Consider the following 24,987-nt stretch of genomic DNA (forward strand, 5'->3'; position numbering starts at 1 on the left):
CGAGTGCCCGGCCAGCTTGGCTCTGGTGAGGCCAGGCTCTCCTCCCAGCAGCTCCCTGGGTGACGCCACCACCACAGTCCTGACACCACCTGCGCATGTGGTGAACCCAAGGCCCAAGTAGGTACATGGAAAATGACCAAAAGGCCCTTTTCAGAGTAGTAACCTTAGAGGGTTCTAAACTTAGGCCCCAGATCCCTAAAGCACTTTGAGATAGCTCTTTGGATATTATAGTCATGGCCCAAGATGTATTTAATTATGGGAACATGATCCTTTGAGGGCAGAGCTGATTTGGGGAACAGCCAAGAACCACCTGGGTCTCTATGGCAGGGGCCCTGGTGTGTAAGAGTTGGCATTGGTCCAAGTCTCAGCTTCACCTTTGGTCAGATATGTAGTCTTGGGCCAGTTACTTACTCCCTGCTAGCCTCAGTTTCTCCATCTGTGAAATGGAATCCTCTGTTGTGGGGCAGCTGGGTGGAGAAAATGAGCTGGTGTGGTAAAACCCTCAGCATAGGTCTGAGCTCAATAAAGACCCCACTGTAGTCAGTAAGCTGGCAGTGCTATTGTGGATGGGAAGACAGGGGTGGAGTCACAGTTTAAGACAACAGAGCAGCTTGTACGCCAGGAGTGGCTGGCCCTGGTGGGGCTGATGTTGCCATGGGCAGAACTGGCTGGCATCTTAGATTTGGAGATTGGTGTTAAAACATGAGCCACCTTGCCTTATGGTCACTTGATGTCTCTGGACATAGAAGGGGCCAGGTGGTCAGTAGTCACTTATTAGCTGCCTGCTGTCCCTTGTAAATACAGTGATGTACTCACAGTATTCTGGCCCATGCTGGGGCTACAGTCCGAAGAAAGTGGCTTTCCTCTCCAAGCATTCCGCCGGAGGAGAGGGAGTGTGCTTCAGTCTTTGTGGGATGGAGAAAAAAGCATGAATATCGCACAGGTGTTCACTGCTTTGTAGTTTACAAAGTACCTCTATGTATATATTATTTTATCTAATCCTCGCAAGAGCTGGGCAAGCCTTTCTCAGCCTCTGGGGTATTCTTCAGCATCTCCCGTGCTTTGCTTAGGTTCAGAGACTCTCCAGCGACCCTTTCAGCCCCAGTCTCTTCTTCATTGGTCTCTTGGGGCTGGGATGCGGACTGATGGTGAGGGCACAGTTACCTGGAACCTGATGTTTAAGGAATTGCTGAATTTGCAGCGGGGGGTGGGGGTGTATGCACTCTATCCATTCACCCGTCACCTATCCATCCATTCATCCATCATTCACCCATCATCTATCCTCCATCCATCTATCCATCCATCCGTCCATCCATCCATCCATCCGTCCATCCATCCATCCACTGTCTTACCCACCCATCCATCATGTATCCATCCATCGATCCACCATCTACTCACCCACTCATCCTCCATCCATTCACCATTCACTCACCATCCATGCTTCATCCACCCACCCATCCATCCATCCATCCATCCATCCTTCCATCCACCATCCATCTTTCATCCATCCATCCATCCATCCATCCACCCACCATTCACCATGTACCCACCCATCCAAGCATCCCTTCATTCATCCATACTACAAATAATTACTAGACATCTAATATGTGCTGGGTAGTATTTTAAGTATCAGAGTATCAACAGTGAAAAAAACGAAACAGAACTCCCTGTCTTCAAGGTGGTCACTTCCAGTAAGAACGCAAGCAATATGCTGGAGAGTAGAGGTCATCTGAGTGCTCCTGCCCATTTGAGACTTGGGGCAAATTGTTGGCTCCCAGACCTGAGATCAGCCTCGCTGGTTCTTCTTGGGGTCTCATGGTAAGAGGCCCCAGAGCAGTCCAGCTGCTCTTCATAAGACCCCCGCCCCCGTAAATGCCCACTGAGTGGGGGCTGGTTGCATTTAAAGTTAATGGCTATGTAGAGCCTGACTCAGCCTCTCGGCCTCAGTGGTCCTACTCCACGGAAGCTACCTCTCTGTGCCCCTTCCCACTTCCTGCACCCATCCCACATCCCCCTGGCTCACCCTGCTCTCTGTCGGCCCTTTGCCGCTGCCTTTCTGTATGGGGCTCAGCCCCAGCCTGTGCACCAGCTCTTGTACTGCCCTCTCCCCCTGCTCGCAGCAGGCCCACGCAGCCTCTGCACATGGGGGGCCATGGGAATATGTGGTTAACTGGATGACTAACCCAGTCCCACAAGGCAGTGCTAAATGGCTGCTCCAGTAAATTTCCAAATGTGTCTGGAGCTGACGACTTCGTTTTCCTCCCAAGCAATGAACGGGCTGAGCAGGGAGGCCCAGCATTGTTCAGGCGGCTGAATCAACCTTCTAGACACGTTCTCACTGCAGTGTCTCAGCTCAGGTGCAGGCGGGCAGAGGGTTGGGGGGCCGGGCCTGACGAGATTCCTGTTAGGAAGAGTCTACCCCCCTGCATCCCTGGCCCCCCATCCCAACCCCCCAGCTGCTCCAGCCTGTGTCCATCCTCCTGACCTTCCAGAGTGTTCCCTCCTCTGGGTCAGTCCCGAGCAGCTCAGTGATGGGTGTTTAATGGGTTCTCATGCACAGGCTGGTTCTCTTGTTCCCTGAATCTCATCATCTGCTTGTTTCTGTTACTAAGGCCCCTCGGGGTGAGTGTGGCCTCGGGGGATGTTCCTGAGCAGCACACTCTCCATCTCCTCTGAGGGACTTTATTTCCACCCCCAAAACAACTGAAAACACAAATCACCTCCCCTTATCGTACTAAAGCTTCTCTAGTACAGGACCCCTGGTCATCTGATGTGACACTGTCCCTCCTTCCCGGGTTTCCTCCGCTCAGCGAATATCTGTTTTAGGCCGGGTTTTTTTTTTTTTCTCCTTCTTCTTTTCTCTTAGACTTGAGCATTCACAATTTTCCTTCAAGCTGACTCTCAGTGTGCTTGGGAGCCATTTACCTTCCCTCCAGGTCATTTGTACTACCCCGCCCCGGCCCTGCATAAACTGCAGCACCTACCTGCCTGTCTTCCTGACAGATCTTGCTACTAATCTGCTTGCTGTCTTCCAGATCAGTAGCTTGGATATTAAACAAGATGGGGCCTTGTAGTAGCCCAGGGAACCTCCCTCAAGATGCCCCCTCCTGCCCTACATGCCGGCCTCTGCCTTGGTACTTGTTATGGTTTGCATACCTCTCTTTGGCCTTGTGACTATGTTTATACTGGAGCCAACCTAGTCCAACTTCATAAAGACAGTTTCTTTAGACTCCTTTGAAAAATGCTTCACCGACAGCCACTCATCTGGTGGTGTGTATGTGTGTTGGTGGCCAGCAGCCGAGACTCACCTCAGTGGCCTCTCTGCTCTCATAGTCCCTTAAGGAATGTCATGGGACTGAGGCCATGTGTGGCCAGACTCCTGTCTTCTCAGCATTTGGAAGGTGGCCTGGTTCAGCATTCCCTTAGGCACCGGGGAGAGGAGAACAGACCACACAGTGGCTAAGAGTTTAGGCACTGGGGCTACACTGCCTGGGTTTGAATGCCAGCCCCACAGCTCACTCTCTAGCCCTAGTTTCCTAGGGTTCTCCAAGGATGATGATGATGGGCATGGAAAACCTCAGCTCTGGGCTGAGGCACAAAGTGAGCCCTCAATGCACAGCAGCCCCCAGAGAATGAAAGGCCTTGGTTCTGTCCCCTTTACCATCCAGCTGCTCTGCTTGACTCTGTGCCTGCAGAAGGAAATGAATTTCCTAGGGAATTGCCACCTCAAGGCGTTTATTTATGTGCTACACGCTTTTCAAATATTTTCTTATTTTGCCTTTTGTCAGTAAATATTTTGCCAGTCTTTTCTTTCTAGTTCATATTTTTTTCATGCTTACAAAGATGTTAAATTAGCATGCGTTTTTTAAGTAGCCATTAATTTCATATCATCCCTAATTTGTATACTTAATTTCCTCTCTCCACCCGCTCTGGATGTGTTTACAACTCCTACTCCCGTCACTCATTTCTGTTAAACTCATCTCACGCTGCCCCTGCATTTTCCTGCAGGCCATACATCGGGCAGCCCATGCTGTGCTCCCTCCTGCCAACTTCATGTCCAGCCTGGCCTTGCCTCCCCTCCTGAGCCCTGAGAGCAGTGCTCTGTGAAGCCAGTTGCAGTGGCTCCTCCCTCCTCCCTGCACTGAATGGAATTACTATCTGTTGTGCTTTGTGTGGTGAAGTCCCTCTTGTGTTCATCTCTTTGGGTTCTAAACCTGGGCCCCATGTGGGGTGAGTGCTCAGATGGTGTTTGAGGCAATGATGGGGAATAAGCATGGGTCAGAAGATCCAGATCTAGTCTCAGTCTGGCCGTAAACAGGTATGAGACCTTGAACAAACCACTTGCCCTACTCTGATCCTTGCTTTCCCTGTGTATAAAATAGCGTGGTTGTGGGTGGTCTTAAGAATCCTTTCCTATTCTGAAATTTTAGGATTTTCTGTTCCTTCAACTCTGTGGGCATTTATTTGTCTTCTTAATGGGGCCTGTTTCTGCTGTATGATGTTGGGTTTCGGTGGCATTGTGGTAACTTGAGTGCTGGATGATGCAGTTGTCACTGTCATTATCACCACCACCACCATCATCCCCACTACCACCACCATCTCCAGCATCACAATCATTATTACCGTCACTACCACCATTGCCACCATCACCACCATCAGCACCATCTCCACCCCCACCATCACCACCGTCACTCTCATAACTGTCACCATCACCGCTGTGAGCTCCCGCGTGCTTTCCACAGGCCGGCCGTTGTGCTGGGTGCTTGTGTCTATCATCCCGTGTAATTTTTACAACAGTCCTGTGGGGGTATGGGTATTTTTTTCTGTTTTAGAGATGAAACAGCTGAGGCACAGAGAAGTTCAGTTATTTGCCTTGAGTCTCACAGCTAGTAATGATGGATCTGGATTCATACCCAAGCCTGCGCTCTAACTGCAGAGCTATGTGGGCTCTCTCTGCTCCACACAGGCTGGTGTCCTTTGGTTTTTGTGATCGGCACTTAGTTAGGGGCCTAGGTTTTGGGTTCTTGAGTTCTGAGTGATGTGACTCTGAGTCCTAGTTTCCCACACTGTGAAAGGGGGAGAGCAAAACCCACCTCATGGAGTTGACTGAGGATGAGAGAAACCAATGTCCACTGGGCATCCAGCACGGTGCCTGGCTTAGTCATGGGTTTTACAATTATCACAATAAAATTATTCACTGCTCCATCATGTTTTCCACATTTACTGATGATCTTCAGAGTCAGGTACTGTGGTAGGTGCTAGACGTCCACAGCTGAGAAAGACTCTGAGTCTGAGGAACCTAGTCCAGTGGGGGAGACACACTGTCAGCAAATACATCACAAGAGGGTCAGGCTCCCAAAGGGGTATATGAAGTACCCACAATAAAGGACCATTTGTGCCTGGTGGCGGTGAGGGTGAGGAGGGCAGAGAAATTTGTAGCCTTAAAAGCTCAGTATATAAAAGAGAATTAGAAATAAATGAATTAAGTATATGACTCAGAAAAAGGACAAAGGAATGATAAACTGAAGGCAAGCGGGAAGAAGGCATTAATGAAGTTAATAGATAATGAATATGTCACAAAATAGAAAATGGGACTGATAAATAAAAAGCTAGTTTTTATTTTTATTTATTTATTTATTTATTTTCCTTTTGATCTTTATTGGAGTATAATAGCTTTATACTGAAAAAGTTGATTTTTAAAAAAGTGAATAGCTGAACACTAGCTAGCACAATCAAGGTTAAGAGGAAGAAAGCATAAAAAACACAGCATAAGAAGTAAGAGAGAAATATAATTTACCAAAACTGACCAATTTGCATGGAAGATAGAAAGTTTTTAAGCTACCCACACAAAGAAGGAAGTCTGGTTGGTTCCATGGGGGAATTTAAACCAAACCTTTAAAGAGCAGGTACTTCCAATGCTAATCAAACTGTACAACAGCAAATAGAAGAAAAACATGCACATAATTTTCTTTAATAGAGAATTATGTTTTTTAACCTGACAAAGGTTGTACAAAAATAAAACTACAGATCATTCTCACTTATATCAATGCAAAATTTTAAATAAAATATTAGGAAGTAGGACTCACTCATTACATTAAAATAGTAATACCCTATGTCCATTTGGAGTTTATTCCAGGAATGCAAGAATGATTCAATATTAAGAAATCTATTTATATAATCTATTATATTAATTGATATAAAAAGAATTAGCACATGATTATCTTTTTTGATACTGAAAAAATATTTACACTACCAACTGTCAAATAGATAGCTAGTGGGAAGCTGCTGTATAACAAAGGGAGATCAACTCGATGATGGGTGATGCCTTAGAGCGCCAGGACAGAGAGTATGGGGGGGAGTCATGGGAGGGAGGGGATATGGGGATATATGTATAAATACAGCTGATTCACTTTGGTGTAACTCATAAGCTGGTACAAGAGTGTAAAGCAATTATATTGCAATAAAGAGCTAAAAAAAGAAAACTAGTGGAAAAGAATTTGCAAAAGAATATATATATACACATATATCATTTTGCTGTACACCAGAAACTAACACAACATTGTAAATAAACTATGCTTCAATAAAATAAAATACAAAAAAAGAGAAATCTATTTATATAATCTATTATATTAATTGATATAAAAAGAATTATCACATGATTATCTTTTTTGATACTGAAAAGGCATTTGAGAAAAACCAGTAGCCATTCTTGATAAGCACCTGATAAAAATAGAAATTGATAGATACTTCCTTAACATGACCATATGTAATCATGTCCAAAGTCCATTCTTTTTCTTAATGTGGAAACACTAATGTGAGAACAAAGCAAGGATGCCTATTATCAGCAACTAATATTTCATATTGTAGCAGGAGCATCAGCCAATGCAATCAGATAAGAGAAAGAAATGAGAAGTGAATATCAGAAAGCTGGGAATAAAAATATTACTGTTTTGTAGATGATATTATGGTATACTAGGAAAATCTAAGAGACTCGATGAAAAACTGCTACAGTCGACGAGATAAGCATCATTAGTATCACCTAAGGGCTTATTAGAAGTACGAATGTCTGAGTCACACCCTAGACCTTCTCAATTTCAGAATCTGCACTTTAACAAGATTTTTGGGTGCTTTGTATGGACATTAAAGTTCCCATCTTATTCAATAGAAATCAGGGGCTGGAGAAAAATGGAGCTGCCCTGCTCATGTTGGTATCAGTTCCTTGAAGAGTCACCCTTCCCAACTGCCCTTAGGTAGCCCATATTCCAAACAGCCACCCAGGAAGGATCAGCATATGCAAAAGTGTGTTGGAAAACTCTAGAACAGTACTCTAGAACAATATGGTAGCCACGAGCTGCATGTGACAATTTAAAACTAAATATTCATTTGCTTAGTTGCATTAGCCACATTTCAAGTGTTCAATTAGCCACATGTGGCTAGTGGCTACCATACTGGAGGGTGCATGTATAGAATATTTCCACCATCCCAGAAAGTTCTAATGGAAGTACTGATCCAAAATATACTAGGTGCTAGATTTTGAGAACTTCTGAATTGCAAAGTCACTTTCTCAATGCTCTGGATTCTGAGCTCCATTTGCTTCCTTTTATGTCAACAGAGCATCACCCACGTATCCATCTGTGGGTCTGGTCCATCCATCCATCCATCCATCCATTCACTTAATCATTCAGTTATTCCACAGATGGTACTGGCATAGAGTGCTACTTCAGTAAGTATGAAGCCCTCATCCCCAAGCTGGGTGCTGGATATGTATGTGCCATGCTTCCCTGCCATGAACATGTGGACTTGCATTTGGAACTTTCTCCCCCAATCTCTGGGACCCTGTTTTACTGTATTAGTTTAGCTTTACTTGCATCGTATCCACTCAATTCCATCAGTTCTCCCTTCCCTGCTGGTTCATGAGCTGACTCCTGTGGAAGAGGTCTGGCTCCATGAGGTTGCTCTTTTTATGAGAGTTTGTCCTACTGTTCAAGCTTTCATGGTGATGCTTCTGGGTGTGGGGGGTGCCCTCTGACCCTCCTGTTTTCCTGGTTCCAGATCCCTTCATTCTAAGCACCCTGTGCCTGACCTCTCGTACATGTGGGTCACATATGAGAGCCTGGCTAGGCCCTGGCTGGGGGAGGTCTGTCTCTGACCCATTGTTGTGGTGTAGACTTTTCCTTATGTACACCCGAGAGGACAGAGAAAGAAGAAGGATTTGAGGGGTGGGGATACACGAGCGCTCTCAGTGGGTGCCCAGCAGGGATGGTCGATGTGCCTTCATTCTGCCCTGAAGGCTGGTTTTCCACAGTTTTGGGTTTTTTTGTGTGTGTTCTTCCCAGAACACTGGGGCTTTTTAGGTAAACTACTTCATCCGTCATGTCTCTAAGCCTGGAAAATTCTTACTTTTTATGATGATTCAACTCCTCTTATTTTAAAGTTAGCTCTGCCAGGCAGAGGCTTGTGCCCACAGCTGTGGGGCCTTCTCAGCTGCGATATTGGGCCACATGGTGAAGGAATATTCATGTTGTTCCCTCTCCCTTCCTCTCCCTCCTGAGGGACAGGGATGTGAATTGCAAGCAGGAATCTGCTTCCTCTTTCCTTCCTCTGTCCCATCCTCTCCTGGGAGCTCCTATCCCTCAGCACCATAGGAAGGCCTCAGGCCTGCTCTGCCGAGTCCCCCTCATCTCCCCAGGGTGTCCCCCAAAGCTTCCCTTTGGGTTGGAGGCTGGAGTCACTGTCCCAACTCAACATAGACACAAACCATTGCCATGATCTCCTTAAAGAGTCTTCTGGTTACTCTAATGCTGTTGTCAGATAGATAATTCTTGAGTCTCCACAGAAACCTGAGCTCTGCCTGCCTGAGCTGCAGTTGGCTGTAACTTCCATTGAGCTGCATCCCTGCCTGTCTCCAGTGGAAAAGGGGGAACCATCTTCTCATTCCCAGGGCTGTGCGGGACTCCCCTTGCCCTGGAGGAGTGGGCGACGGCCAGCTCGACAGCTGTGCTTCTGCATTGCAGGCTCCCACTTGGAGGCTGAGCCCCGTCCACCCTCATGTCATTCCTCGACCTCCTTTAGGACTTTTTTAAAAGGACAAGCTCATGCTTGGTAGAGCCCAGAGACCCAGGTGAAAACCTGAGGTTTTGTTTTCTATTGCTCACCAGCAGCCTTTCCTTAGCCTTCATGGAAAGCAGGCGGAGGCTGGCCTGGTTAAAATTGGTGTCTGTTCTGATCTGGGGACAAGGGACCTCAGGCAATGCATCTCCCCATCCTGAGCCTCAGTTTTTCCATCTGCAAAACAGCAATAGTAATCTTACCACCTCATCGCCTTGAGGAAAAAAAGAAACGAGATCATGCAAAGAGAGCTCCTATAGTCAGCCATATTGGTTCCTGCAATAATAATGATTGTCCCCAGCAGGCTAACGAGGGCTCTTGCTAGCTGATAGGGCTTTTATGAGGATAAAATGAAGCGCAACAAGGAAGCATCTCTATATGCATTTCACAAATGTTTACTGAGCACCTACTGTGTGCCAGGCCCTGACATAGGCACTGGGGCTAAAGAGATGCCCCAAAATGTATGAAAGCTGCAGATGTGAATAGGCTATATTCTCAGGTTTTGAGGGGTCCTGTGGAGGGACAATGCTATGCTGGAGAAGCTGGGTGTCCCCTGCTTCACAGAGGAGGATGGAGGCCCAGGTTGCTGAAGGGGCTTGCTGGGGTCCTCATGAGCCTGGGGATGGGGTCAGATCTAAGCAGGACCCTTCTCCAGCAGCAGGTGCTACTTAAGCGCATTTCTCTCGGATTGGTCTGTACTACCTTCCCGGGTACACCCGTGGCACTGGGGGTGGTGACAGAGCCATGTCATGGGGCTGGGCCAGCCCTTCAGAGAGGGAAGGGAACTGCTGCCACCGCCCCCTGTGCTGCTCCTATTCCTTTACGGCAGGGTGGCCTCTCTACCATGTGCCTTCTTTGTGGGTAGTGGCCACCAGCCCTGTGCGAGGCTCCGCCTGGGAATTTGATTTTTCCATAACATTTGAATATAGGCAAAGGAATTTCCTGAGTAGCTCCAGACCACTGAGACCAAAGTGAGTGAGGAGGGAAGCTGGTTTTCCTCCAGCATTGTGGGGAGGCAGCCACCCCATGGCAAAGTCTCCATCAGTGAATTATTGGCCAAGTGGAATGTGGGAAAAGATCAGGGTCCTTCACCACAGGTCAGGGGTGCTTAGAATTGGCACGTGAGTGTGTTTGGGTGCAGCTGGGCACTCAGGCCTGTTCTAGGGGGAGCACTGTGGTGGAGCACCCCCAACCCCTCCCTGCTATTCCCTGAGCCTCCCTGGAGCCTCCTGTCCCATCTCTCCTTTACCTTTCTCTGTTGGCCTCTTGTATGCTTTTGGCACTGGACAAGTAACTGCTTGACTTGAATAAAAAGGACGTTTTCTATCTTTTTCACCGAGTGGAGGTTCTCTGGAAATGCAGCATGCACTTTTCCTGCCTGTGCTCCATATTTGTTTTGGCAAGTGGACCCCCATTCTGAGGAGAGAGGAGGTGATAGAGCTTGTCTAGGGACTTGCTCCTGGGGGTCCTGTACCTGCTCCTCCTCTGGCCCCCTCCCCCAAGCAGATTTTTAATAGAAAAGAGAAAAGGAGTGATGTGGGCCCTCCAGATACTGTAACCTCTGAGCCACTGGGCAGCGGGAACACTTCTTTTCCTATTCTGTCACCATTCTGTGCTGTTCTCCATCACAGCAATGGTTTGCCTGTGAGGATCTCCCTGGTGGGAGGGCAGTGCCCAGCATCCAGCTTCCATTCGCAGCCCTGAATACCTGTGGATACCTGCCACATAGTAAACCTTAACTATGAGGACAGGATGGCTGGGAGCACCAGCAGGGAACCAAGGGATGCCCTGCTCTTGGGGGCGCCTGCTTGAACAAGCCATCAGTCATCCCTCTTTAGAAAGCTTGCTCTTTGGGAGCTGGGAATTGAGGGCTTGGAGCAGAGATTGGAGGAGCTCAGTGTGCAGACAGGACCATACTGGGAGTTGTGGGACTTTGGTGACAACATTTCATCTGATGGAGCCTGTATGTCTATCCTTGTGGCTGAAAAGGGGAGACTCTGTGAAACACCCAGTAGGTCTTACATAAACATGCCTTTCTAGGGCTGGATCCCTCTGTTTTGGCAGGAAAGTAGCCCGGGGTTTGGGCTTTTGGCCCTGCCATCCTTAGAATTGTCCAGGAAGGGTTCACACACTCATGGCTCAGCAGTGGTGACATGTGGGAATTTAGATGCAGGGAGATGAGAACCTCCTGAGATCCAGAGCACAGCTGTGACCTTCCTGGACCCACCTGTAGCCTCTTGAAGATGATTTGCTTTAAATATGTCATTATGCACATTGTAAATTGTATCCCACACATTTTAAATTCATCTAGGTTGTAACATGATGGTTTTTGCATATAGTATACACTCATGTGCACACACACACACACACACAGAGTTAGCTATTATAGGAATAATCAAAGGGGAGCCTTCCATGCCCACTAAGACCCTCCAAAAACAGTGCAGTAAGCCAAGTGAATGAAAGGGGGAGTGAGTATGCGTCCAGATGCTGAACCAGACTGACTCTTGGCTGCAGCTGGATGTGGGCAGTCAGACCAGGGCAGTGAGGACACAGAGCAGCTGAGAACACATGGTAAAGGGAATCATAGTCTCAACAGTGAGGCTGAATTTGGATAATGGGAAGTGGATTAGACAGCATCTCCTGGGGAAAAATTATGGATTTCCTTCTTGCTTTCATGGAAGTGTTTGGAAGGGAAGGCAGGCATCGAGCCATTTAGCGCTTGGCTGGCTGGAAGTACACAGGATCCCTCGCTGCCTCGAGGTTGAGGTGGTGGGAGCAGGGAGAAGTGTGTGGGGCTGGAGTGTGGAGTCTTGGGATGGCTTTGGGCCAGCTTGGCACATCCTGGGGTTGTGCTCCCTTGTGCTCCCCATCACATTGGGGTTCCAACGATTCAGATCTTGGCCTCTTGATCCTAAACCAAACACGGCCCCTTGTCTGTTCCATTAGATGTGCTCGTTTGCAGGGAGGGGAGTGAGGATGAGGGCAGGGGAAACAGGGGCCCCGGACACCGCTTCCTGGAGCTGAATTCTAATACCCTCTCCGCACACAAACGCTGTAGGAGCATTGGGAGCCCATGCTCGCACCTCTGTGGAATTCTTTCTTTTTTAAAAGTAAGAAATATCAAAGGTGATTTCAGCAATGGAGATGAAAAGGCAGAGCAGCCCTAGTCTGCTTCCTCTCTGAATCTCTCCCCAGCTCCCCCCTGGATTCGTTACTGTTTTTCTAGAACAAGAAGGAAAGAGTTTTATTTGTAGAAGACTTTTTTTTGCCCTTAATGATGTGGTGGGTGGCAGTGGTAGCATGTTTTTATTTTATGTTATTTTTTATCCCTTGTTGCTTTGGGGGAGGGTGACAGTGTTTGAGTTTGGGGTGCAGTGTGTGGGGGACGGCGTTCTCTTGGAGAGGAGCAGTGCGAGCAGATGTTACACCCCCGTGTCTAGAAGGTGGGGGGACTTGGAGGACGGCGCTGCTCGTGGGTGGGGAAGGACCCGAGTTATGTAAGAGCATCGAGGGGGTGGCTTGGGGACACAGACAGAGCCCAAGGATGCAGGCAGACACCCTTTCATGGGCCATCAAGGAAGGCGGCTGGGTGCTGTCTGCTGGGGGCCTGGTGGCTGTGTTGTAGCAGGTGCAGTGCCCGCAGGTGGTTCTCAGGGTGTCAGGTCGGCAGGGCAGGCGAGGGGCCTGGAGGGTGGAGGAGCTCCGGTAGGAGGAGCAAACTTCTTGAAAGCTTGGGGAGGACTTGTTCTCTCTCTGCTCTTCCCTCCCCTCTCTTCTCTTCATTCCTGCTCCTCTTTCTCCAAATCAGTTCCCCAGCAACCGAGGAGACAGACCTCCTCATTTCCCACATTTCCTTGAGGCCTCCTTCCCCTAACACCAGTCATCACCACTTGATAACAGAGCAGCACATGTCCTGAGCCTTACTGCATCCCAAGGGCCGATGCTGGTGCTTTTTCCTGGTACAGGTAGGGCCCCACCTGACCCACAAGAAGGGACAAAAATCTGAGCAGGTGATATTGAAACAATGAGCAGCGGGGTTGGGCCCAGGCACCACTACCGACCAGCCACTGACACAGCTTCCTCAAACTTGCTTGTGGGGCCACTGTGAGGATGACAGCCAGGCCACTGTGGATCCTGACCCCAATCTTAGCAGGCAGGAAAGAGCCTGTCAATATCAAGGGCAGGGGTCAGGACAGATGCGTGAGTCCATCTGTCCCACAGTGTCCTCAGCAATCTTCTTGGCGCTCCAGCTCCCCGTGCCCGCTTCTATGGACACTGGCTGTGTCTTTGCTGATCAGTGAGTCGCTCTGCATTTTCACTGGGCAGGAGCCAGGAATCACACTGTGTTGTGGAATTCCAGCTCTATCTGCACTAATGAGCTAATGGACTTGGTACCTAAGACCATGATGCTGGCTGGAGCTCTGCATGCTTAATCTTTACAGCTCGTTTTATCTTTGTTGGTTGGTATTTATCTGTCTTCTTGCTTGTTTATTTTTCCCCCTTGGAGGCCCTGGGAGAGGAGGGAACACGTAGAGGCAGGAGAGTCTTGGTTTTGCCCCATGTTGAGTAGCTGAGGGCTGCCCAAAGTGAGAAGTAGGGGAATCCAGTGCCTGTTTGGTTCTAAGTGGATTCTCTTTGTCAGGAGGGGAGATTCTGCCCTCAGAGATTCATAAACGTTGATGTTTCAGCTCCCTGATGGTTGTTGACTCATTGTGTGATTCTGCAGCAACCCCATTGCAGCCTCTGTTATCGATGGGACGTCACAGCAATGATAGGACTTACCTCTCAGAGCTATGCAGAGGATGCAGCAGTACGTCACCTGCAAAGTTCTTTGTTCTTGACACAGAAGATGCTCTAGGAGTCGTGTGGATGGTGATTTTTCATTATGATCTCATGGCAGTTTTGGAAAATCACTAATCATGAGGGTTGTAAACATGCCTTTCTGAGCTCTGGGCATATTTCCCTGCTCTGGTCGGTGGCTTGGGGTTGTTTGTGAGTGAGGTGGTTGTGACATGAGGGAGTTCTGTGCCAGCCTCGCCTGAGACGGAGGCTGCCAGCCTGTGGCCCATCCGGGTGGAGGTGGGCTGTGGGCGTAAAATGCACACTGGATTTCAAAGATGCAATACTCTAACAAAGCATGTGAACCTCTCATTAGCAATTTTTTATGTGGATTACATATTGACAATAATATTTTGGATATATTGGGTTACATAAAATACATTGTTAAAGTTAATTTTACCCATTTTTGGGGAAAATTTAATGTGGCTGCTGGAACATGTAATGACCCATGTGGCTGGCATGATGTTTCTGTGGGGCGGGCTGATGTGAGACTCCCCTCCTGTTGCAATACACACGGATGAGCTGAATCTCTCCTGATCTCTTGAGCCTTGATATCCTTATCTGTGAAGAGGGAGATTCCCCAGAAGGTACCCTGGGACTGACATTCCAGGAGTCAGTGACCTTTTCCTTGCCCTTGTTGACAGCGCCAGAGAGCCCCTTAGTGAGGCTGAAAAGGGTACCTCAGGAAGCTGGGAGCGCTGCCTTTGAGAGAGGTCCTGGAGCTGTCTGACTCTGAGTTTGTCCCAGCTACACATCACTGGGGTTTTTGGGAGACACCCTCCAGCTTTGTAAATATGCATTAAAAAAATAAAAATAAATCCATTATTTTGTCAACCTTCACAACAACTGAGCTTCCACAACGCCTCTCATACAGAGGTTCCAGAGCATCTCATGGTAAACAATGCACCAGAAAAAACCCAAAACCAAACTGCATGCTTGAAGAGTTCAAAGACAGCAGAGAACTTGTTTTTACTTCTGGAAAAAGAAATGCTAAGGTGAGGAGGAGGAGACCCCGTGGGCATGGAGGTGCCACATCTGCCCCCAAAGCTCGGGCAGCGCCTGTGTCAGGTAACCCTGACATGGAAGCAAAAGAACCAAGAGGAACTTCTGGAAAGGGTTAGTGATGAGAATCAGAAGGGCTCAGACAACCCAGAGCTTTACTGCAGAAGCTACTGCAGCGAGGTCATCTTTGGAAGGAGGTGTGGACTCCGAAGAACTGACCTCTGGGCATGGGGCTCTCGGGGCAGATGTTCTGGAACTGCAGCGGCTCCCTGTCTCGGGGGAGAACCCGTGTTCCCTCCACCCGTCCTGGCCTTGGTCACCCAGGGCACCATGATCAGAGATGCTGCCCAGAGGCCACACAGACCTGGAGCCTCGGGGGTTGTGCACACAGCGCAGGAGGCACATCAGACATCCCTCTTATTTTTATTTTCCATTTTTGACATTGTCCTTCAGTTCCTCCTCCACGCTCCCCGTTAAGCTGTTAAATCACTCCATTTATTTAGTGCGAGTGTTTCTGAGAGCTCATTTTTATCTTGGTGAAAACCAGGCTTGCTCATGGGCACATAATGAAATTGCATAAATATACCCTTAGCTTGGAATCTAATTTATTTTTCCTGTTCATTATGGGGTAGAAGGCCATTATGAAATGTATAACTTTTTTTTTCCAGTGCTGGAATTGAAAGGCTGGGGCTTGGGCTCTTTTTATTCTGATGATTTTGTCCTGATTCAATTTAAAGCTGGTTAGAGCTCAAATACTGGAGCGTAATTGACAAAGATCAGTGTGGGTTGTAATGCTAATGTTGCGTCTGTGGCTTCCGCAAGTCGACCCAATGGACAGCAGGTTAAGCAGCAATTCCAGTAGAGGATACCTGGGCCTGCAGAGCTGCCTGGGCTTCAAGGAGAGGGCTGAGGGCTTTCCTGTGGCTAGTGGTCACATTCTCCACTTTGGGCAAGGGTGGGCGAGTGGCACACTCTGGAATAGGAGGGCTGGGGACATGCCTGACCTTAAACACAGAAAGGCTTAGAAATCCCTTCAAGAACATCTGACTGACTTCTGCTTGTACAGCTGAGGAGTTTGAGCAGCCTACAACTTGGCCAAGGTCACCCTTGCTCCAGACTCTCCATCCTCAGCCTTGGGTCTCCTCGCCCTGACAGCAAGTGAATAACATGGAATGAGATGCAAATACAGCCTTTGGAAGCAAAACCTTAGGCCACTCCGTATGAGATGCATGCATTGTGTGTTCAGTGCCAGGAGAGAGGGGGACAGAAGGCGCACTTGGCAGATGGAGCAGGTTTTAAGGTGCCCACGATGGCTAAGAAGTTGGGGGGCGTGACCCAGCAAAGCAAGGGACTGGAAGCTGGATGTTACATGCCTTAAAGAGCGGACACCATCCTCCCTCCAGGGCACACCTGGTCGTCTGTTAATTGGTATCCCCCAGTTTGCTGACTGTTTTCTGTGAGCCCGGCACTGCTGGGCTTGGATACAGAATGGGAAAGGCCCAGATGCTGCTCTTGGAGCTTTGATGTGACATCGTGACTCTCAAATAGGAACTGTGCCGAACATCAGTGTGTGCAAGTCAGAGAATGTTCTTTTGGAGGGTGACAAGTGATGATCAAAACACGTGAGTGTGTGTGTGCATGCGTGTGCGTGCGTGTGATCGCTGGGAGAAAAAATATCGTCATGGCTGTGACAGGTTTTCACGGGGAGCTAAGAGAAACGGATTTAAATTAGAGTCGCAGAGATCTTTTCCCTCCCCCTGTAACTAGGGTTGCCAGATAAAACCCGGGATGCCCAGTTGAATTTGAATTTCAGATGAACAACAAAGAATTTTTTGTAGAAGTACGTGCCAAATATTGCGTGGGACATACTTATGTATTTTTTAAGAAATGCTGTTTACCTGAAATTCAAACTTATCCAAGGATCTTGTGTTTTTATTTGCTAAATCTGACAACCCCCCGTAACAGCAGGGGAGGTAGAAAGGCATTTCAAAATCATTTCCTTAGTCATTTAAAAATGCAGTCATATGAGTTATGTCATTATTTATTGTATTAGGTCTTCCAAGACGTAAGTGTCTAAAGTGAAACGATTAGTGTCCTTTGTTCCTCCCTAAATCCAGCTCTCTGAGGTGACTTCTGACCTCTGCTAGTGGTTGGAAGTGTCCCTTCCCCAAATCTCCCCTTTGCTCATACTGACCCACCCATGTGCACATGCGCATACAGTGTTTTCACGTGCTATATATTTTCCTGGCACTTACTGATTTTTGGAGAAAATCCCAAAAGTAGAATTATTAGGGCCAAGGGTGTGTATATCTAAATTTAAATAGCTACAGCTGGATTGCTTTACAAAGCTGAAAGTATTTACAGATCTCTCCACACCATGTGGGAATCCTTTATCCTACACCCATACCAGTATCAGTTATTATTATTTCTTAAAATATTTGCCAGTCTAAGTGTACAAAATATCATTTTAAAAAATTTATTTATTTATTTATTGACTGCACTGGATATTTGTTTTTGCGCGTGGGCTTTCTCAAGTTGTGGCGAGCAGGGGCTACTTTTTGTTGCATTGCACAGGCTTCTCATTGTGGTGGCTTCTCTTGTTGCGGAGGCTGGGCTTTAGGCATGTGGGCTTCGGTGGTTGTGGCACATGAGCTTAGTTGCTCTGCAGCATGTGGGATCTTCCCAGATCAGGGATCAAACCCATGTCCCCTGCATTGGCAGGCAGATTCTTAACCACTGCCCCACCAGGGAAGTCCCCAAAATATCATTTTAACTTACCTTTCCTCAACTCTAGGAAGGTTGAGTATCTTTTTCTGCATTTATTGTTCATTTGCATTTAACTTCTGTGAACTGTTTGTGTATGTACTTTGACTGTTTCCATGGAGTCTTTTTTTTTATTCATATGGGCCAGTCTCTGCTTTTGGTTATTACATGCAGTCTTGGAGTTGCTTCTGGACGAGCTATGTTAAACCATCACCTGATCTCGAAGCCTTAGACCACAGCTTCTCACGGTGGTGGCCTTCTGGGTCTAATGGCAATTGCAGGCCTCCAACCCCACATGGGTGCCTAAGGTCTGGTGATCTTTTGGTTGAAATTCCTGGGTTTAAAGAAACCACATGTGGCTTGAGAGCCTCAGTTAGTGCACCTAGTGTTGTCCCAAAGACAGCGGGCAGCCCTGGATGGCTTTCAGAACACCACCCACCTTTATTATTCTGCTTTCTCTGCATGCACAGAAAGCTCTGCTCCAGAGGAGGGAACTGGGCCTTGGGAGGAAACAGCACTGAGGGTGTCCTGCTCTGACCTTGGTCATCTCCCCGACAGCCACATTCACCATGTAACACCACAGGGAAGTGTTTCACGGGCTGCAAAGTGGAAGGGGGAGAGTCTCCATTTCCCCCAGTCCACTTCAGCCATTAACTCACTCATTCATTCATTCAGCAAGACTTTGTCAGGTCCTAGGCACACGTAGATCCGGCCCCACCTTTGGGGAGCTGTCAGCCTCTGGGAGAGAAGTCATCACACAATCGCACAGATTTTGCTGACAGACTGGCCTGGACCAGCTCTTCTTCCGTTTGTCTCCCATGTTGGGTGGCTTGTATTTGCAGAATAGGTGAATAGCAGCCCCATAGCCCAAACTAGGGTGAGGGGCTGTCCCTGTCCCCACTCCAGCCCCTCAGCCAGTATCCAGAGTTCCTGAGCCTTCCCTCTTCAGCACCCCCAGCTTTGTGCCTGCAGCACCCCGTGCATGTTTGGGAAGAAGCATCTCCCTGGGGCATTTGTGGTCAGTTCCGTGTCTTGCTTTAGGAGAGACAGTGGCCAGTGAGGCTGGGGTATGAAGGGATGCACACCCATGACAGGTAGGCCCTTGAAACCACCAGGAGCCTTGGAGAGCCAGGGTGGGCGGGGGTGGGCCTACTGCCATGCTCCACTCATTCAAAGGTCTGTCGTGTGGAGGAGGAAGTAGGTTTGTCTCTTTGTGTTCAAAAGCAGAAAAAGGATGTGTGGGTGAAAGCTCTAGGAGGACAGAATTTGGTGCTGTCTGAGAAATACGAGCATCAGTGGGACTCAGGAGGCCATGAGGACTCAACCCTGGGGCGCTGGAGCAGAGGCTGGCTGGCATGTGGGTGATGGAGGGGTGTGGGGAGACAACCTTGGCACTGGTGTAAGTGCCTGTCCACTGTTGACCTTGCAGGAGAGACCTACTCTGTGCGCTGCTTTGTGTCTCCATACATCCAAGTCCTAATTCCAGGTACCTGTAAATAAGATCTTTGCAGCTTTAATCAAGTTAAGATGAGGTCATACTCGGGTAAGGTGGGAGCTAAATCCAGGGACTGGTGTCCTTATAAGAAGAGGAGAGGACATACAGAGACAGACAGCCTTGTAAGGGTGGAGGCAGGGATTGGATAGATGCAGCACAAGCCTTTCCAGAGCACACAGCACTGCTGACACCTTAGTTTCAGGCTTCTGGCCTCCAGAGCTGTTCAAGAATAAACTTGTGTTGTTTTAAGCCACTCAGTTTGTGGCAGTTTGTTATGGTGGCCCCAGGAGACAAATACATCAGCCAAGCAGGTCAATGTACCACCTTCTGGGTCCCTTAGAGGATGAAGAAGACAACAGGGGACTCTCTGTGCAAAACGCTGGGCCAGGTGTGGTCCCAGGAGCCCATGGCTGGCTCCTCTTAGAGTCTTTGGTGCCTCATTCAACAGGAAGAAGCCAATGGCCGGCAGCCCGAGAGTCAGGGGAAGCCTGGCTTGTCCATCTGTCCATTGGGACAATGGAGCACCTTTGACAGAACTGACGTGGCCACAAGCATGTGCTTATTGAGTTACACTTAAGTAGGGCCCCTTTGCTGGCAGATCTACAGGATGTGGTGTTGCACTTAACTGGAACACACATGTGCTATACTGGTGCTGCCAGGAATATGTGGCACAAGACAAGGGTGTGAGTTGGGTGGTGATTAGTATTATGGGGGTTCTGGGGTCAAACTGTCAGGCCAAGGGAATGGTAACTTTCCCTCCCTGTCCCCCTACAGGGTGGCTTAATTCTAGCCATGAATGGAAGTGGGAAGGGCAAGGAGAGAGGGTCTCTCGGTGTGTGGGAAGCTGTGGAGGGAGGCACTGTGCAGATGGACCCACAGCAGCTACTGCTCACAGGCAGAGGGGGCTGGGGTCTTTGGGTAGCCTGCATGGGGGATATCAGCCCCTTCCCCAGAGGCTGGCTCGCGACTAGGGGCTCAGCTGCTCCCAGGAAAAGAGGGGCCCCTCCCACTGCCTTGCAGACCCACTCTCCATGGGGACTGTTCCAACCCTGCTCAGCCAGTGGCCCCACAAATGCAGACTCTGCAGGCCTCCACACAGGCCATTCCTGTGTTAGAATGGTCATCCCCACCCAGGCAACTTTGTCCTTGGGAACTGGCCATCCTGTCTTGCCCTGTGCCCCCCAGAATGTGGCCTGGTCAGGCCCTCTGGCCATGCAGCTGACCTGTGAGCCCAGGAACCCGAGGGGCAGCTGGGCCATGTTCTACCCTCTGGATTACAGGTGGATCCCCAGTGCTGGGGTGAATGTTCTGCACGATGAGGGAGAGGCTAAAGGTATAGTGAAAGTGAAGGTGGCTGTCTCCTAGTGACATCTCAGAAGGCAGGCAGGGAAGAGCCTTGCTGGGGAGAGGACCCTACAGGCTGACCGGCTCCCAGGGACATCCGGGCCCTCCCCCTTCTTCTTACTGACCTGGGCTTGGTGCAGGTATCCATCCTCCCACTCCCTCAGGCAGGTCTGGGGAGATTGAGGCCCGCCCTGACCTCAAGGCTGAGCACTTGGTCTGTGGCAGATCCTGTGCTCTTAGCTGTGACTGGTTCTGGCTGATGAGAGAAGAGGAGCATCTCTCAGCGGGGAGGGCCAGCTTCTGCGAACAATTCTTGGCTTCTAAGAGAGCCTCGGGATATTGCTATGGATCTACCACAGCCATCTTGCTCCCAGCCTGACTGGAGGGTGCAGAGCAGGCAGGAGGCAGAAACTGTGCACCTGTGACACAGAGAGGTGCTGAATCACCCAGCCCTGCACCAGGCATGGCCTGGACTTCCCGTCCTGTGGCATCACTCTAGGTACCAGGAGGCCTATATATTGGCCCCTGGAGCTGTGTCTCCCAGGGCCACCAGCACCCTGAGTCCCTGAGTCCTGTTCTCCCTGGGTTCAGCCTCTGGGGCGCTTGTTAAAGTGGCTCCTACCTGGGCAAAGATCCTCCATCTTTATTTCATATGTGGCAGGTTGGCGTTTCCCTGAAGGAGCTTCCCTCAAGTGTACAGAAAAGATAAACAACAAACCAGAAGCCACAGGTGCTTAGCGCCCATGATGCTTTACAAGTGCAGATTTGGGTCACAGTGAATCTAAGGCTGGCACAGCTTACAGCCAGTCACCCTTGGTTCTGCCCCAGGACAATCTTGTCCTTGGATTTTCAACCAAGCTGTGGGGACCAGTGGTAAGAATAGCTGCTGGCTGGTCCCGAGGCCAGACCTGGGGTTGTTCTCAGCCTCGCCAGCACCCAGGCTCATCATGCTCTGGCAAGGGCCTGAGTCTGTGCGGAACTGCTCTTAGGGCCCCAACCCCTGGTCCCCAGAGAGGAACCCCGGTTTTTGGCCCCAGGATTTCTTCTGATCCTGCAAGAGCCCCCTTTGCCCTGCTTGGAGCTGGCCCTGGCTCTGGCCCCTACAAGCCCCCTCATGTTCTCTGTTCATTTCCCTCTGTTCTGTTGGGCTAATGGTGGGAGAAAGCCGCAAACAAAGTGAGACCATTGTGGAAGGGAGCCCGGGAGGTCTGCTCATGCCTCATCTGTGAGCAGCCTTACTGGGCCATCCCCACGCTCTTAGCACTTCATCTGTCATCACTGTGAAACAGCGGACCCCAGCCCGAGTTCCCATGTCACATTTGAGGGACATGCCTCTTTCTTGGCAGAGCAGCTGTGAGTCCTGGATTCAGGTTCCTCACTCCTCCCACCTCCATATGTGCCCCCTGTGGGTCTCTCTTTGGGGAATGGCTTGACAGAGTCCAGATGACAGCAATCTTACCGTCCTCAAACTACCATAGACATCTTACCTGAGGTCTTAGCCTACTTTGGCTGCTATGATGGAATACCACAGACTCGGTGGCTTAAGCAGCAGAAATTTATTTCTCACAGTTCTGGAGGCTGGAAGTCTGAGAGCAATATGTGGTGTGGTCAGGTTCTGGTGAGGGCCCTCATCCTGGCTTGCAGACCACTGTCTTCTCACTGTCCTCACATGGTGGGGAGAGGGCTCTGGTGTCTCTTCTTATTAGGGCACTATCCCATCACAAGAGCCCAGTCCTCATGGCCTCATTTAACCCTCGTCACCTTCCAATGGCTCCACCTCCAAATTCTGTCACACTGAGAGGGCTTCAACATATGAATTTTGGGGGGACACGTTCAGTCCATGACACCTTCAGTAAGAGGAAATCATGTCAGCCCTTCAGAACTATGAAGTTTATTTCTGAAGATGTCACCGGCCAAGGGGAGGCCCCCCCCCACATTTTTAGCTCAGATCAAGTGTAGAAACGTTAATAGTTATAGTTATACATACAGACTGAAAGTGAGGGGATGGAAAAAGATATTCCATGCAAATGAAAATCAAAAGAAAGCTGGAGTAGCAATACTCATATCAGATAAAATAGACTTTAAAATAAAAAATGTTATAAGAGACAAGAAAGGATATTACATAAAGATCAAGGGATCCATCCAAGAAGAGGAGATAACAATTATAAATATATATGCACCCAATATAGGAGCACCTCAATACATAAGGCAAATGCTAACAACTATGAAAGAGGAAATGCAAGGCAGAAATAGACACAGGTGTAGAGAACAAACACATGGACACCAAGTGGGGAAAGCAGGGAGGGTTGGGGGGGAATGAATTGGGATATTGGGATACCAAATTGTACACTCTAAATATAGGCTGTTTATTGTCTGTTAACTGTATCTCAGTAAAAGTTCTTAAAAAAATAGTTACAGTTATAAAGGTCAGTAGTAAAACCTTTTCATTGTTGCTCAGAACTGATTACCTTTCATACATACACACCCCCACCCCAATCTCATTCATCCATCAACATGTCCTCAGATATCCACTGTTGCCTTTACAGACACACACACACACACACACACACGCATACGCACAAAACCCTAGACATAACCCCTTATTGTTTTAAATTACTCTACTTTAGTTTCTCAGAGCTACAGAGATCATGCATAGGTAGACTAGACATAGTCTTTGAATGCTCAGATCTGGCTATTTTCATCATTGATCCATTTCAGTAAGAAAAGATCTCAGAGAATAGGGCTGTCTTTTGAGTGTCGTGTCTTTAAGTTAGGTTTGTTTTTTTTTCAATATTGTAGAATTTGGACTAAAGAGGAAAAAACTTTAAAAAGTCATATTTTTCTGTAATCATAGAGCTGATTTGTTGACAAAGGGCATTTTCCTATTTAATGCTTAATTGCAGCGTTCTGTATCATAAAAATTTCCTCTCCTGTCTTCAGCCGTCCTTTTAGTATTCTTTGGCTAATTTAGTCATTAAAAAATGATGCTGTGGAAGAATATTTAGTGATTTGGTATAAGACATAGTTAAATGGAAAAAAGTTACAAAGTGGAATGTACAGTATGATCCCACTTGGTACCAAAAATATATATTCTATGCATAGGAAAGTCTGGGAGGGTATATATGCTCAAAATGTTAACAGGAGTTATTTTGGGGTAGTGGGATTGTGGGTTATTTTAAATTTTCTTCTTTTTGCATATGTGTAGTTTCTAATTTTTCTGCAGTGAATATGTATTACTTTTATAATAAGGACAAAATTATAACCACAGATCTTGCCAAAGGCTACTTAGACTCCTTGACCAGAGGGGGCCCAGGTTGCCCCCCTCCTGTGCTGTATAACTCCCATGCTCAGCCCCCCGGGTGCTCTAGGGGCCACACACCAAAAGCTTCCCTCCCACACTCCCGGGACTCTGGGCTGGGCAGAGCTAATGCTGGTTTTCCCTAGTATTGAGGTGATCTGGAGACCCTTCGCTGACACCTGGGTTTATCACAACCCACCACCCTCCCTGACGGCCTCTATTCCTATATTCTACCCAGGGGCCAGCCAGTGGGCGTGCTGGGGGCGTGGCTGGGTGAGTCCAGGGGCGTGGCTGGGGCGTGGCCTCCTCAGGAGGATTTTTGAGGCCTGGACCCTGTTGCTGGAGGAGGGCTTGGCTCCCAGCGCGACCTCGGCTGGGGAAGATGGACAGCTCAGCGTGTCCCATCCCCAGGGTGGTCCTATGAGAAAAACGAAGGGCAGAGGCTGCATAGTAGAGAAGGTCAAACCCCAGCTTCCCCACTAACTAGCTTTTGGTTGACTCTCTGAGCCTCAGCTTCCTTAACTTACAGAATGAGGGTGATGCTGTGAAAATGAAATAAAATACAAGAGTTGAGTATCTTGGGTGGGGCTTGAAACAGGGCAGGTGCTGAGCACATATGCATCCTCTTTCTCTGCTTTAAGGAATGTATAATTCAGTTGGGGACACGCCCACCCTGGTATAAACCAGTGAAGTCCACTAGGAGAGCTTCTGCATGTCAGTGAACATTCAGCTTCAGATTGCTCAGAGCTATTTCAACAGGAGTCACCCATTCTTTAACACACATGTGTGCATGTACATACACATTTTTAATAATCACCTGACAAAAGAAAGTCATGGAGCAGGAACTGGTCCCTGTGGCCTTGTTTGTGTCCTGGGATTCCACTGTGCAGGTGATTCAATAGTAGCCATCCCTGGACAGGACAGCAATTTTGCTCTCCAGCATTATCAAGACAGAGGACAGAGGCCAGAGCTCCAGGATTACTCCTGGCTGGTCTGTCATGGAGAGCAGCTGCTGGAGTAGGGGAAAGCTCCCTACTCAGAAGGTGTGGGCCTTCAGAATAGGGAGCCTAGGTCACCTTCCACTCCTCTGACCTCCCAAATGTAGTCTGCTGCCCAGTCCATTGGCTTTGGACCGTGG

At 48.6% G+C, this 24,987-nt stretch overlaps 1 non-coding gene across 1 annotated transcript; it reads right to left on the reverse strand.

Moving 5' to 3' along the window:
• Positions 1–23,180: 23,180 nt before the first annotated feature.
• On the reverse strand, positions 23,181–23,261 carry LOC130841112 (small nucleolar RNA U2-19). The gene has a single exon (XR_009050153.1). It is a non-coding gene; the product is annotated as a small nucleolar RNA U2-19 (small nucleolar RNA).
• Positions 23,262–24,987: the final 1,726 nt, after the last annotated feature.

This window comes from Hippopotamus amphibius, chromosome 17, assembly GCF_030028045.1.
Source record: "Hippopotamus amphibius kiboko isolate mHipAmp2 chromosome 17, mHipAmp2.hap2, whole genome shotgun sequence".
Lineage (NCBI taxonomy): Eukaryota > Metazoa > Chordata > Mammalia > Artiodactyla > Hippopotamidae > Hippopotamus > Hippopotamus amphibius.